The 14668-nt window shown below is 39.7% G+C and overlaps 1 long non-coding RNA gene across 1 annotated transcript in view; it reads right to left on the bottom strand.

The window, feature by feature from the left end:
• The window catches only part of LOC121103070, a 19898-nt gene extending 19763 nt beyond the window's left edge, over positions 1–135 (bottom strand). Inside the window, exon 1 of the long non-coding RNA XR_005835190.1 lies at positions 40–135. This is a non-coding gene — a long non-coding RNA (uncharacterized LOC121103070). The remainder of the gene's footprint in view (positions 1–39) is intronic.
• Positions 136–14668: the final 14533 nt, after the last annotated feature.

The raw sequence follows: 14668 nt of genomic DNA, 5'->3' as shown, positions 1-14668 counted from the left end.
CACACACACACACACACACACACAGATTCACTCTCCTACCCTTAGCCAGTAGGCTCCGTTGTGGCGTGGGCGTCTCAGGAACAGCACTGGCGCCTACTCGGAAGCGCCGGGGCCTCTGGCCAGGCGGCGCTTCCCTCCGAGGCCCGATGCTGCCGGGAACCCGCGGAGGCTCCACGTGCGCGTCTCCCCGCACGCCGAGCGCGCGCACGCCCGCGCACGCCCGCGCGCCCACGCCCGCGAGCCCGCCCGCGCCTTCGCGGAGGGACCTGGGAGTGAAGCGCCGGCCTGGGCCTGGGTCGCACAGGTGGGCCTGGGTCGCACAGGCGCGCCTGAGAAACGCGAGGTCGACTTTCCACGGTTAGAAAAGGAAGAGAGGGAGAAAGAGAGGAGGGTGCGAGAAAGGGAGAGGAAGAAGCAAGAGCGAGGCGCGACTGCAGGACCGCAGCTCGGCTCTGAGATAGGGGCTTTCCCGTGGTAACCGACATGTCCGACCCAACCAGCCGTGGGGTGTGTGGGGGTAGGGGCGGGGGGGGATGGGCGGGCGGGTAGGGAATAACGATAAAACATAAAAAAGGCAGTGCGGGACTGCAGAGTTTTTAAGCTTGGGTTGGAGCGCAGCGTGGCTCCAGCGAACGGGGAACCGAGAAACGGTCCTGGACGCGGCCACGCCTCTGAGACCTAAAGCGGCCGTGAGCCTCCCTGGTCCCCGCGCACCCCCAGGCGGCCGGGTGGGAAGGGCTGGCTCCCCACCTCGTGCACCTCCTTTCAGGTCTCACAGACCTGGTTTAAGCAATAACACTCAAGTAAATAAGCAAATAAACATATTTTTAAATGAATACTTCATTATTATAAGCCACCTTTTTTCCTACTCGTGTTTTTCTTTGAATTGTCTTGCGACAGTTTTCTGAATTCTCAGTTGTCTTTTCGTCAAATAGCGGACACAATACTTTGGTGTTGCCACAGCCCTATCTGTAGATAATTTGGTCTCAGAAAACTGTTTCTCCAGTTTTGCAGGCAAGGAAGATTGCAGCCAAGGAACAAATCTGAGAAAATCGCTCTTAAACGTTTTCTGTCTATGGACTACTCTTCGAGATTAAGTTATCTTTAAAGGTTTTCTGAACATATTGAGAATAAGCAATCCCTAACCTCTGTCTCCATTTAGATGGATTATGTAGCTGCCCCAGATCGTACTTGCACTCCTGTTTACTAGAAAAATGTATGTGAGAGCTGAAGGAGAGATAGAGTGAGGAGTTCTAACTGTAAGTAAATTTCCCATTCACTAATTCATTCCAGAAATAATCATTGAGCACCCCTTGTATGCCAGACATTGTGTTAGGCAATAGGGGTAAAGGGCTCATCATCTCAAAGGAAAGATTAAAAACAGAACAGGAGGTATGTGTGGTGGTCATAAATCTTCCCATATTCTGTTCTAGTTCTCTCCTGAGAGTCCTTCCTCCCCATAGCAGTGGAAAAAAATTATTAACAGAGTAAAACCATACCTGTTCCCCAACCAAGCCGAGCCTTCTTGATTTAAAGATTGCCAAAAATAATTCTTAATGAGTAAGAGAACAAATCCGCATATTCTACCCAGAAGAAGCTAATGATAGTATTTTTTCTTTTTCTTTCTTTTTTAAGATTTTATTTATTTATTTATTTGTCAGAGAGAGAGCGAGTGAGAAAGAAAGGGGACGAGTAGGAGCGGCAGGCGGAGGGAGAAGAGCCCCAAGCAGGACTTGATCCCAGTCCTCTGGGATCATGACCTGAGCCCAAAGCAGACACATAACCAACTGAGTCACCCAGGCGCCCAGTATTTTTTCTTTATTGGAGATGAGGAGAGACAAAGAGAGAAATCGTGTTCCTCTCATTATAAATCATTTAATAGACTGATTTTTGTTGTTGTCACTGACTTAGGTGTGAAAACTGTTGTTACAGATGATATATGAAGTTAGCAACCCAGGAAGTAAATCTCAGAATCCTTCTAACTACCAACTTCTAAGTAACCAAATCTGATAAATTGCTATATGATTTTAAAGCTATTTTAACATGTAAAAGTTTTTATTAGTTGCCATACTCTCAAGCTTTAGGTAGGAACAGTAAGGGAAAATAAAATTTGGCCTTAACATCAAGTAATCTATATAGAAGGGAAACTGAGAAAACTACTTTGCAGAAAAGCTAAACAATAATCAAATAAAATGTTTTCTTAAGGACCCTTGAGATGAGATTGATGAAAGGAGGGAAGAGAGAAATGGGGAGACAGTGTATCTCTTTTTGCCAGGGAAAGTACCTCAAAATAAATAGTTTTCAGAAAGGGGCAGTTGTCCACTGGGTCCACCATTGAACCAAAGGTGGATACTTCCGGCAATTACAATCAGAAAGTGACCCAGGGTTGTGAGGGGCCAGTCAGCCTGAAAGCAGAGTTTTCTGCTATATGAAAGAGCAGAATTAATAATTTCCATGCCCATCCTAAGTGAAATAGATCAATCATGTATAAAGTAAAAGAAAGAGAAGGAAATTGATTTCACAGTTTCCGCTGGAACGTAGCACTGTTCCAGGAAATGGGTCCTGTGTTACCAACCCCTGGGCAAGGCTAAAAATAACTAAGTTTGCCTATATGTCAGTAAGATCAATTTTCCTTTTCCTTTTCATTCTTTTCCTCCTGTGCAAAGTGTTTTCATAATGTCGGAGAGAGTGTGCATAATATTGCTGAGGGGGGTAAATTTATATAACATCCACAGAGAAAAATTTGCAGTATTGATGAAAAATTTAAAGGGTCATCTCTTTGATTCAGTGATTCCACCTCTAGAAATTAGTCTGCAGACACATTTGCATATGTGCAAAATGGCCCATGTGTAAGAATAGTAACTGTAGCTTTGTAATAACAAAAGATACAAACAATTTCAATTTCATAAATGGGGAGGAATTAATGAAATTATGAGCCTTCCCTAAAATTAATAATATATAGCTATTAAACAATGCAGCAGATCAAGGGAAAATGTAGTGATTTTCAAGACACATGGTTGAGTTAAAAAAAGTGGTACAGGATAATGTATGTAAAATAGTTTAAATTTCAGAAATATTTGTATATGTGCTTGTACATACATAGAATATTTCTGGAAAGACATGCAAAATGTTGTTGACTGTTGCCACAGGGGAAGGACATGGATGGCTGGGGGCTGTGTGGAGGGAGATTTATTTTGTACAGAATACAATCTGCTACCAGTTTTAAAAGCAAGTGTTTGAACTACCTAATACAAATAAATAACTAATAAAGTAAGCCAAGTACTGGTAGCAGGAAGTTTTTCTAGAATTGACCACATTCTATTTCATAAGAATTCTGCAACTGTCAACGTTGCATTAACAGGAAGATAAAAAAAGAAGAGACATCAGGGTATTTCAGTTAGTTAGGCCTTATCTAAGCCTTAGTTTCCTCATTTGTAAAATGGGTACAAGGGTGACTATTTTGCAGAGTTGTTGCCTGGATTAGACGTAAAGGGTATAAATTATTATATGTACTAGTACACACACACACACACTTTCACTCCTCTGGCTTGGGCCTTCAGTTTACTCAAAATAGTTCCCAGAGAAAGACCAAGCTGGATTTGAAGCAGGAAGAATCTAGGCATACCACTACATCTTCTCAACAGCACAGAACTTGGCATTAGCAGTTAAGTCCCACCCCCTTGGACTTCTGTTACTAAACAAACATTACCTTTGCAGTACTGAGCTGGGTGCTTGGAAACAGTGATGAGCAAGACGAAACTCTGTGCTTTAAACTATATTACTCAGTTTATACATGAGTGAATTTGCATTCAAATCACATAGAACAAAACTAATGTTTCCCTTTGCTGCTACCCTTCTCCACAGAGGTAACTGCTGATATCCTCATAAAGGTGGGGTAGATCCTTTCTGACTTGTGGTTTTGTTCGGTGCATGTTGTTTCCCCCTTATATAATATGCATCATAAAGTTTGCACTGTTCTGTAACTGGCTAAAATATCAATAAGTCTTGGAGATTTTTGCAGGTCATAAAGATTCTCTCCTGTTCTTTTAAACTGCTGCAGGTAGCCTTTTATATGGATAAATGTACCATTTATTTAATCATCCCCCGTACTGATGGACATTTAAGTTGTTTTCAATTTTTACTAGTATAGAATGACCTAAAGAACATAGCTATACGTACATCTGTGTCATATATTCACTTATTTTTTTCTTTCTTCCTTTTCCTCTGAGGCTATTAGTCCTTGGTTATATACATTACAAATGTTGTCTGCCTGTTTGTTGCTTGTATTATTACTTTGTATATGGTATAATTCAACCTACAGAATTTAAATTTTTCGATGGAAACAAATGTATCAACCAATCTTTTAAAAAGATGTCTTACAACTTTGTCATCTTTAAGGTCTTTTATGCACCCAGGATTATATACACACATTCTCCTATATATTCTGTTATTATTTGACATTTACATATTTTATCAACCTAGAATTTATTTTCAGTGTATGTCAAGTTGTGGTAGGCAGTGTAATGCTCCTCCCCATAAGATGTGTATGTCTTAATCTCTAGAACCAGTGAATATGTTAGGTTACAAGTCAAAATGAAATTAAAGTTGGTGATGGAATTAAGGTTGGTAATCAGCAGACTTTAAGATGATGTATTAGTTTCCAGTTTCCTATAACTGCTGTGACAAATCACCACAAATTTAATAGCTTAAAACAGCACAATTTTATCCACCTACAGTTCTGGAGGTCAGAAGGCCGAATGAAATAAGTTTCACTGGGCTAAATTAAAACTGTAGGGCTGGTTCTTTCTGGAGGCTCTGAGGGAAAGTCCCATACCTTGCTTTTTTCAACTGGTAGGGGCTACTTGTATTGCTTGACTTCCTCTGCCTTCAAAGCACGTCTCTCTAATCTCTGCTTCTGTCATATCTCCTTCACCTTCCTATTGTCAAATCTCTTTGGTCTCTCTCTTCCAAGGATGCTTGTGATTATATTTTGAGCTCACCCAGATAATCCAGGATAATTTCCTCATTTCAGGATCCTTAACTTAATTACATATGCAAAGTCCTTTTTTCCATTAAAGTAACAATCATAGGTTCCAGGAATTCAGGTCCAGGTATGTGGGGGGACATTATTCAGTCCGCTACATATAGAGAGATTATTCTGGATTATCCAGATGGGCCCAACATATCACAATCCTTATAAAGAGAAGAGGGAGGCAGAAAAGGAACCAGAGAGATGGTTGTGTGAAAAAGATGCAGCTTGATGTTGCTGGCTTTCAAGGTGGAAGGAGGATGCGATAAATCAAGGAATGTGGGTGACCTCTAGAGAGTCACCGACAAAGGCAAGAGACAAATGATCCCCTAGAGCCCCAAAAAGGAACACAACCATGTTAACACATTAATTCTAACCTGGTGAGATCCATCTTAGAATTCTTTTTAAAAACTTTAATTTTAGGTGGTAGCTGGGTGGCTCAGTCAGTTGAGCATCCAGCTCTTGCATTTGGCTCAGGTCCTGATCTCAGGGTCTCATCTTAACCCACATCAGGCTCCTTTCTCAGCAGGGAGTCTGCTTGGGATTCTCTCTCTCCCCCCCTCTTCCTGTATCCCCCACCCCCTGCTCCCTTGTGCACGTGTGCGCGCGCTTTCTCTCTCTCTCTCTCATAAATAAATAAAATCTTTTTTTTAAAAAAAAAGCTTTAATTTTTGTAAGAACACTTAACATGAGATTTACCCTCTTAACAATGTTTTTAAAGGTTTATTTATTGGGGTGCCTTGGATGGCTCAGTTGGGTAAGCAGTCTGACTTTGGCTCAGGTCATGATCTCAGGGTCCTGGGATCAAACCCCATGTCAGGCTCCCTGCTCAGTGGGGAGTCTGTTTGTCCCTCTGCCCCTTCCCCCACTTGTGCTCATGCTCTCTCTATCAAATAAAATCTTTTTAAAAATTAATTTATTTACTTTACAACGAGAGAGCTTGCTCATGCAGCGGGTGGGGTGAGAGGGACAGAGGCAGAGGGTGAGAGAGAATATCAAACAGACTCCCTGCTGATGTACAGCCCCAGGCGGGGCTCTTTCCCATGACCTTGAGCTCATGACCTGAGCCAAAATCAAGAGTCAGATGCTTAACTGACTGAGCCACCCAGGCACCCCTCTTGACAATTTTTTAATGTATAATACGGTATTACTGACTGTAGGTATTACTGTTTGTTGTAGAACAAATCTCTAGAACTTACTCATCTTGCGATTACTGAAACTTTATGGCTGTTGATTAATGATGCACATTTCCCCTTTCTCCAGTCCCTGACAACCACAGTTACACATTTTGATTTTATGAATTTGACTATTTTAGATACCTCATGTATGTAAAATCATATAGTATTTGTCTTTCTGTGATTGGTTTATTCCACTTAGCATAATGTCTTCAAGGTTCATCCATGTTGTTGCATATGGCAGAACTGCCTTCTTTTTAAAGGCTTCTTTTCCATTGTATGTGTATAGCACAATTTCTTTATTCATTTGTCTGTTGGTGAGCATTTATGTTGTTTCCACATCTTGGCTGTTGTGCATGGTGTTGCAATGAATATGGGAATGCTAATGTTTTTTTAAGATCCTCCTTCAATTCTTTTTTTAAAATTTTTAAAAAAGATGTTATTTATTTATTTGACAGAGAGGGAGACAGTCAGCAAGAGAGGGAACACAAGCAGGGGGAGTGGGAGAGGAAGAAGCAGGCTCCTAGCAGAGCAGGGAGCCTGATGCGGGGCTCCTGGGATCACACCCTGAGCCGAAGGCGACGCTTCATGACTGAGCCACCCAGGAACCCCCCTCTTTCAATTCTTTTGGAAATATCCAGAAGTGGGATTGCTGGATCATATAGTAGTTTTATTTTTTAATTTTAATCTCCATTCTATTTACCATAGTGGTTACACCATTTTGCATTCCCCCCAGTAGTGCACAAGGGTTCCAAATTCCCTATATCCTCACCCACACTTGTGAATTTTTTGTTTTTGTTTTGTTTTGTTTTGTTTATAATAGCCATCCTGACAAACATGAAGTGATATTTTGTTGTGGTTTTGATTTGCATTCTGTAGTCATTAGTGATATTGGAGCATTTTTTCATATACCTGATAGCCATTTACATGTCTTCTTTAGAGAAATGTCTATGCAACTCCTTAGCTCATTTTTAAATCAAGTTTTTTTTAAATCAAGTTTGGGCTTTTTGGTTTTATGTTTGTTTATTTTTTTGCAATTGAGTTGTAGGATTTCCTTACATATTTTGGATTTTAACCCCTTACCAGATATACGATTGACACATATTTTCTCTCGTTCCCTAAGTTGTCTTTTCACTCTGATAATTGTTTCATTGCTGTATGGAAGCTTTTTAGTTTGATGTAGCCCCACTTGATTGTGATGCCTTTAGCTTTGTTCTTCTTTCTTAAGATTGTTTGGCTGTGCCCTTTGTGGTTCTCTTTGAATTTTAGGATTTTTTTTCTTCATCTGAAAAATAGCCAGTAGGACTTTGATAGGGAATTCTTTGAATTGGTAGAACACTTTGGGTAGCATGGACATTTTAACAATATCCGTTATTCCAACCCACGAATACAGGATGTCTTTCCATTGATTTATGTCTTCTTTAATGTCATTTATCAATTTTTTTTAAGTAAGCCCTGTGCCCAATGTGGGACTTGAACTCACGACCCTGAGAGCAAGAGTCACATGCTCTATTGGCTGAGCCAGCCAGGCACCTCTCATTTATCAGTGTTTTGAAGTATTCAGTATACAAGTCTTTCACCTCATTAGTTAAGTTTATTTCAAAGCATTTTCTTCTTTTTGATGCTACTGCAAATGGGACTTTTTCTTTCTACGTAGTTCACTGTTAGTATATAGAAACACAACTGATTTTTCTATATTGACTTTGTATCATACTACATTATGGAATTAATAATTCTAATAGTTGGGTTTTTTTTGTTTTTGTTTTTTTTTGTTTGTTTGTTTGTTTAGTCTTTAGAGTTTTCTACGTGTAAGATTATGCCATCTGCAGAGGTCATTTTACTTCTTCCTTTCCAATTTGGACGCCTTTTATTTTATTTTCTTGTCTAATTGCAGTGGCTAAGACTTCCAATAATATGTTGAATTGAAGTGGAAAAATAGGGATCCTTGCCTTGTTGCTGATTTTTCAGTTTTAGGAACAGCTTTCCATTTTTCACTGCTCAGTATGATGTTAATGGTGGGCTTTTCATATACGACATTTATTATGTTAAGGTAATTTTCTCTAAATTCCTAGTTTATTGACAGTTTTATCATGAAAGGGTGTTGAATTTTGTCAGATGTTTTTTCTGTATCTATTATTATTCTCTTGTAGGTCTATTCAGATTGTCTTTTTATTCTCAAGTCCGTTTGGAAATTTGTGTTTCCAGGACTTTGCCTATTTTATTTGGGATATCTAATTTGTCGGCATACAGTTGCTCATAGTATTCTTTCATAATCCTCTCTATTTCTTTGAGAACGGTGGGAGCGTCTCATCTTTCATTTCTAATTCCAGCTACTTGAGTGCCGTCTCTTTTGTCTCAGTTAATCAAGCTAAAGTTTTGCCAATTTTGTTGCTCTTTTCAGAGAATCAGATTTTTAATTGATTTTCTGTATTTTTTTCTATCTCTTTTATTAATTTCCATTCTAATCTATTTCCTTTCTTCTTCTTGCTTTAGGTTTATTTTCCTCTGAAGCTCAGTTCATTTTTCTTCATTCTTTTATCTCTGCTCTTTAGGTTGTATAATCTCTTTTGAACTTTATTCAAATTTGTTAATTATTTCTTATAAATCAAATCTGCTGCTGAGCCTCTTCAGTGAATTTTTCACTTTAGTCATTGTGCTTTTCTGCTCTAGAATTTCCATTTATTTTTTTAAATGATTCCTATCTCTCTATTGATATCCTCTATTTGCTACAACATGTTCATCATATAGTTTTAACTCTTTAATCGTGGTTCCCTTTAGTTCTTTGAACATGTTTATAATGGCTACTTGGAAAACTTTGTTAAGCTTGACATCTGGTTGCTCTACAGGCAGTTTCTGTTGTCGGCTTTTTTCCAGCGTATGGGTCATACTTTCCTGTTTCCTTGCATGACTAATCATTTTTATTGGAATCTGGACACTTCAGATAATATATTATAGCAAATCTGGGTACTGGTGCCTCCCCTCTGGTGCTCCTTATTGTTATTTGCTTGTTTATTTGTTTAGTAACAAATTATTTTACTAGAGTCTGTTTGTCTCTTGCACCAGTAAGCTTCTGATATTGTTCTTCAGAGAGCATATCCTTGGGTTATGCACACAGTCACTCTGGGTTAATAGTGGTTTTTTTCAAGGTTCTCTTTGGTTGTCCCTTTCCCTGATCATACCCAGCTGTTAAACTACTGCTGGGTGATTTCTTTATTGCTTACAACAATATGCTGGGGCATAAATGCTCATAAACCAAATCAATGAAATTCAGATTCCTTTGAAGGGATAGTTCTGGAAGTCGGTTATTGATATTTGTTCTGATCCGAGACAGTATTCTGTCAGCTATGTTTTTCCAGGTTCTCTCATGCACACTAGCTGGCCCAGTTTAGCTTATATGTCAGATGATTCTACCAATATCATCCCAATTGCCCTTCACTACTACCTTCACTGTTTTGGGGAACACCCTTGGGGTTGAACTTCTCCACACTCTGTTGCAAATGAAGTCAGTTCCTTTAGGAAAAGAATTGGAGTTCTCTGGTTTATTGCCTATTCCCCCTCCAGGCAAAATGTCTGAGTTATGGTTATGGGGCTGGAAGTGAGGACAGTGGCAAGCTTCTCTCTGAATGACATTCCCAGTTTAGGAGCTGAGTGCCCAGTGGTGATGGTTGGTCATGGGGGGCACTACCTTCAGCTTCTTTTTGTTTGACTCTCCCGATGTTACAGGCTAGGGGAAGGATGATTGGGCTCCCAGTATTCTCAGCAACATCACATGCAGGGTAGAGTTCCTTAGGGGCTAGGTCGAGGAAGAAAGACTCCACCTCTCACTGATGCTTGGCTATAACTTAGCCTCAGTAGCAGATAGGTGGGGGGCAGGATGAGAAATACTGACATCCTGCCCCTCCTGGGATGATAGCTCTGCAACTGGAAACTAGGGGAGATGAAACTCTGTGTCCTTGGCTGCACTGGTCTAGAGTAAAGTTTCCATCTTGCTAGATTGGGAGGGAGGGAAGGAGGAAGCAGGTTTTTCAGTTCAAATACCACAGACTACTATCATTTATAGTACGTTTTAGTAAATTCTCTTGAATGTGTGTTTGTTTTATTGCTAAGTGTTCTTCAACCGTACCCAGAGATTTTTAGGTTGTTTTAAAATAATTTTCACTGGTTTTGCTGGTGAGCTTGTCCACAGAGTTCCTTATGCTGTTATGCTGAAAGTCAGAGGAATGTCACCCATCTTCTTCATTTCCTTTCTCTGGAACATGTATTCTCTCCATCAAGATTTATGTTGGGACTTCTGCTGTGTTTTACATTTCAAGCTGTCTGCCATGTTTTCTGTCTTGATTTCTCTGTACATTCTGAGTTTATTTTTAGTTCATAATCCAGCTAACCAGTTTTCTCTCTAACTCTGCCTAATGTTCTGGATTACTCTTTTGAGTTTTAATTACTCTTTTGAGTTGACTATATTTTAAGTTTCCTTCAGTACTATTTAGTTGTTTTTTTTTAATATGCCTGGTATTTTAAGATAGTCTCATTGTTTTCTTATATTTTCTCTTCCAATGGTTCTGTTTCTAACCATTTATCCAATATGTATTTCATAGTATATATCTGACCTGTTCTTAAATTCTAAGGAATTTCTATTTCTTATTTACTAACCTTGTTTGCCATGAATGACTGCTAAATTTTATGAAATACTCTTTCTGTGTATATAGTAAGACATGCATTTTTAAAATTTATTTATTTATTTGAGGGGGATGGGGCAGAGGGAGAGGGAGAGAGAGAATCTCAAGCAGGCTCCACACTCCATGCAGAGCCTGTTGAGGGCTCAATCTCATGACCCTGACTGAGATCATGACCTGAGCTGAAATCAAGTGTTGGATGCTTAACTGACTGTGCCATCCAGGTGCCCCAAGATATTTGAGCTTTTGAATATTCACTGCATATTTGATGCCATGAAGGAATTTTAATTTATTTTCAAATGTGTACTAATGGTATTGTGGCTTCCTTAAAAATACTTATCCTTTAGAAGTAACATGCAAATACTCATGGGTGAAATTATATGATGTATATGAAATGCTTCAAAATAACATGGGAGGAGTGTAGGGGGTGGGAATATAGAAGAAACACATTGGCTATGAGATGGTACCTCTTGAAGCTGGGTTCATTACTATTCTTTGTATTTTTGTATACATTTGGAATCGACTTTCCTATTCCTTATTGCTTTAACCTTGTAATCTTGATTCTTACAGGGAGGGGATTTGTAAACTAAAGTGAGATCAAAAAGAGCAGTTAATGACTGCATCATCACATTCCGATGTGTAGACTTTTTAAACCTGAATCATCTATAAAGCTGAGGGCATCGTTTGAAAACACTGACAATTTCCTGTTAATTTTCCCTAAATGAAATCATCAAATGCTTTTGTTTTTATTCTGAAAAAAAAAATGTGCTCTGCAACAAAATACCTATGAAATCAAGCACACATCTTTTTCAATTAAATGCTGAATTCTAAAACACTTAGGTATTTTGGTGTTTGTACTTTTTCAAAAATCATTTCCTCAAGATCCTATTGATATGACCAGCTGTTCAATTTCTGTGTGTGTTCAGTTTATTGAGTGAGGTAAAACCAACAACTTTTTATTGATTGCTCATTCTTTTTAAAGATTTTATTTATTCATTTGAGAGAGAGAGAGAAAGAGGCAGAGAGAGCACAAGCAGGGGGAGAGGGAGAAGCAGACTCCCCGCTGAGCTGGGAGCCAGATGTGGGGCTCGACATGGGGCTCGACATGGGGCTTGACGTGGGGCTTGACATGGGGCTGGATCCCAGGACCTGGAGATCATGACCCTAGCCGAAGCCTGATGCTTAACCATCTGAGCTACCCAGGTGCCCCTACTGGTTGCTCATTAAATGTAAGGCATGGGCCAGGCCCTTGGGAATCAGTTCACCATTTATAGAAACCTACAGTCTCCTTGGGAAGACAAATTACATGACAAGATGAACAAGAGAAACATGTAAATAATTGTCAATGCAACAGAATAAATTTTATATATATTTTTTGTTAACTCAAAATTCAATACCCAGAATTCCTGATTTCCTCCATCTTAATAATTTTTCAACTGTATTAAACCCCTGATTAATCCCCACCTCTAAGATAACAAGGGACATAAATTGGGAAATTAGAAGAGAATGGGTAGAGGGTTCTAGTAACATTTATTAAGGCACCAACATAATATCTGTAAATATATTCATTCCCTTCTTGGTAGACATGGACTTTTGGTTTCTGCCATGCCAGGACACTATGATCTTTATCATGAATTGAACTGTTACAAGGAGCCAAACTCTAGGCCTAGGGAGAAGTGATTTGGAAATGGAAGCATGACTAAAATTTCCATAGGCAGAAGTGTCATGGATTTATACATTTAACCAATATATATAGTAACTCTTATGTGTCAGTCACTATGCTAATTAGACAATGAATCAGGCAATTATAATATAGTGTGACAAGTACTATAATAGAACTTTAATAGACAAGTACTACAATAGAACAGGGTGTTTGGATAACACAGAGAAAGGACAGCCATCCAGTGAGCCAGATAAAGGAGGGTGGTGGTGGAGCAGTCTTTCAGGCAGAGAGACAACAAAGGGCAGAAGCAAGAGGGAGACCAGCCTGCTTGGACCTGAAGTCTAAGAGCTGCTCTGTCCCCTACCGTGGCCATTAGACACATGTGGCTGTCAAACACTTGAAATGTAGCTAATCGAGAAACTGAATTTATAATTTTATTTTTAAAGATTTTATTTATTTATTTGAGAGAGAGAGAGACAGTGAGTGAGCAGGGGGTGGGAGAAGGACAAGCAGACTCCGTACTGAGCATGGAGCCCAACACGGGGCTCCCATCCCACAATCCTGAGATCATGACCAGAGTCAAAATGAAGAGTTGGATGCTTGACCGACTAAGCCACCCAGGCACCCCTGAATTTATAATTTTAGCATATAATTTTAATTCAACTGAAATTTTAAAATTGATATGTTTCAATATACTTGCAATGACTTGGGTATGTGGATCGACCTTTTCTTTTTTTAATAGATTTTATTAGTTCCAGAGCAGAAACAACCTTTTTTTTTTCTTTTTTTTGACAGAGAGAGAGAGCGAGCGAGCGAGAGCGCACAAGCAGGGGGAGCAGGAGAGGGAGAAGCAGATTCCCCACTAAGCAGGGAGCCCGATGTGGGGCCGAGATCATGACCTGAGCCGAAGGCAGATGCTTAACCAACTGAGCCACCCAGGTGCCCCTCGGTCTACCTTTCATAGTAAAATTTATAAAATTTAATACAGATCAGATTACTTCTGATGAAACTTTAGCATCTGATTTGAGATGTGCTGTTAGTGTAAAATACACAACTGATTCCAAGGATTTAGTATTTGAAAAAGGAATGTGTAAACTTTTTTGACTTTTTAATATTGATTATATGTTGATATAATATTTTGGGTTGATTAGGTTAAGTAAATATATTATTACTATTAGTTGCATTTTTAAAAATGTGGCTCCTAGAGTCAAAATTACATCTTGGCTCACATCATACTTCTACGGACAGCACTGGTCTGGGGTGCCATCAGATGTGGGAGGTAGAGAGAAGAGACTGGAGTAAGCCAGAACATGTCAGAACATGCAGGGCTTTGCAAACTGTGATAATCAGTAGAAAGCTGTACATTAAAAATAGTATTGGCTGAAAGCCTACTCAGGCCACTTTCTGGCCACTTGGGATATAGATCACTGAACGAGATTTCTGCCCTCTTAGAGTTTACATTTTCTAGGGAATGGGGGTGGAAGATACCAACAAACCATAAACAAACAAGCAAGCAAACACAAATGTTAACAGTATGTTGGGAGGAGTTAAGAGCTTATGGAAAAACAAAAGTTGAGTCAGGTGAGAATGGGCAGGAGTGCTGGGGGTGTGGAGTGAGAATCATCGCTGTCCATTAAAATAGGAAGGTTGGGGTTGATCCACTGAGGTGATTTTTTTTTATAAGATTTTATTTATTTATTTGACAGAGAGAGAGCACAAGTAGGCAGAGCAGCAGGCAGAGGGAGAGGGAGTCAAATAAATAAATAAAATCTCTGCTGAGCAGGGAGCCTGATATGGGGCTCGATCCCAGGACCCTGGGAACATAACCTGAGCTGAAGGCAGCTGCTTAACTGACTGAGCCACCCAAGCGCCCCACTGAGGTGATTTTTGAGCAGAGATTTGAAGGAGGTGGTAAGAGTGAACCACATGGTTATCTGGGGGAAAAGTTTTCTGGGTAGAAGGAACATACAGCAAACACTCTAGTATTAAAGGCAGGAAAGGGCCAGGTGTGTTCTGGGAAAAGCAAGGTCAGTGGTAGAAAGAGGGGATGGTAGTCTTGAAGTGCGAGATAAGGGATATGTGCAGATCCCCTGAAGATTCATGGACTACTTTGAGGATTTGGGCTCTT

Source organism: Ursus maritimus, unplaced genomic scaffold (genome assembly GCF_017311325.1).
Source record: "Ursus maritimus isolate PB19 unplaced genomic scaffold, ASM1731132v1 scaffold_17, whole genome shotgun sequence".
Classification (NCBI taxonomy): domain Eukaryota; kingdom Metazoa; phylum Chordata; class Mammalia; order Carnivora; family Ursidae; genus Ursus; species Ursus maritimus.
The sequence above is the reverse complement of the archived record's forward strand: the minus strand, read 5'-3'. Positions and strand labels throughout refer to the sequence as shown.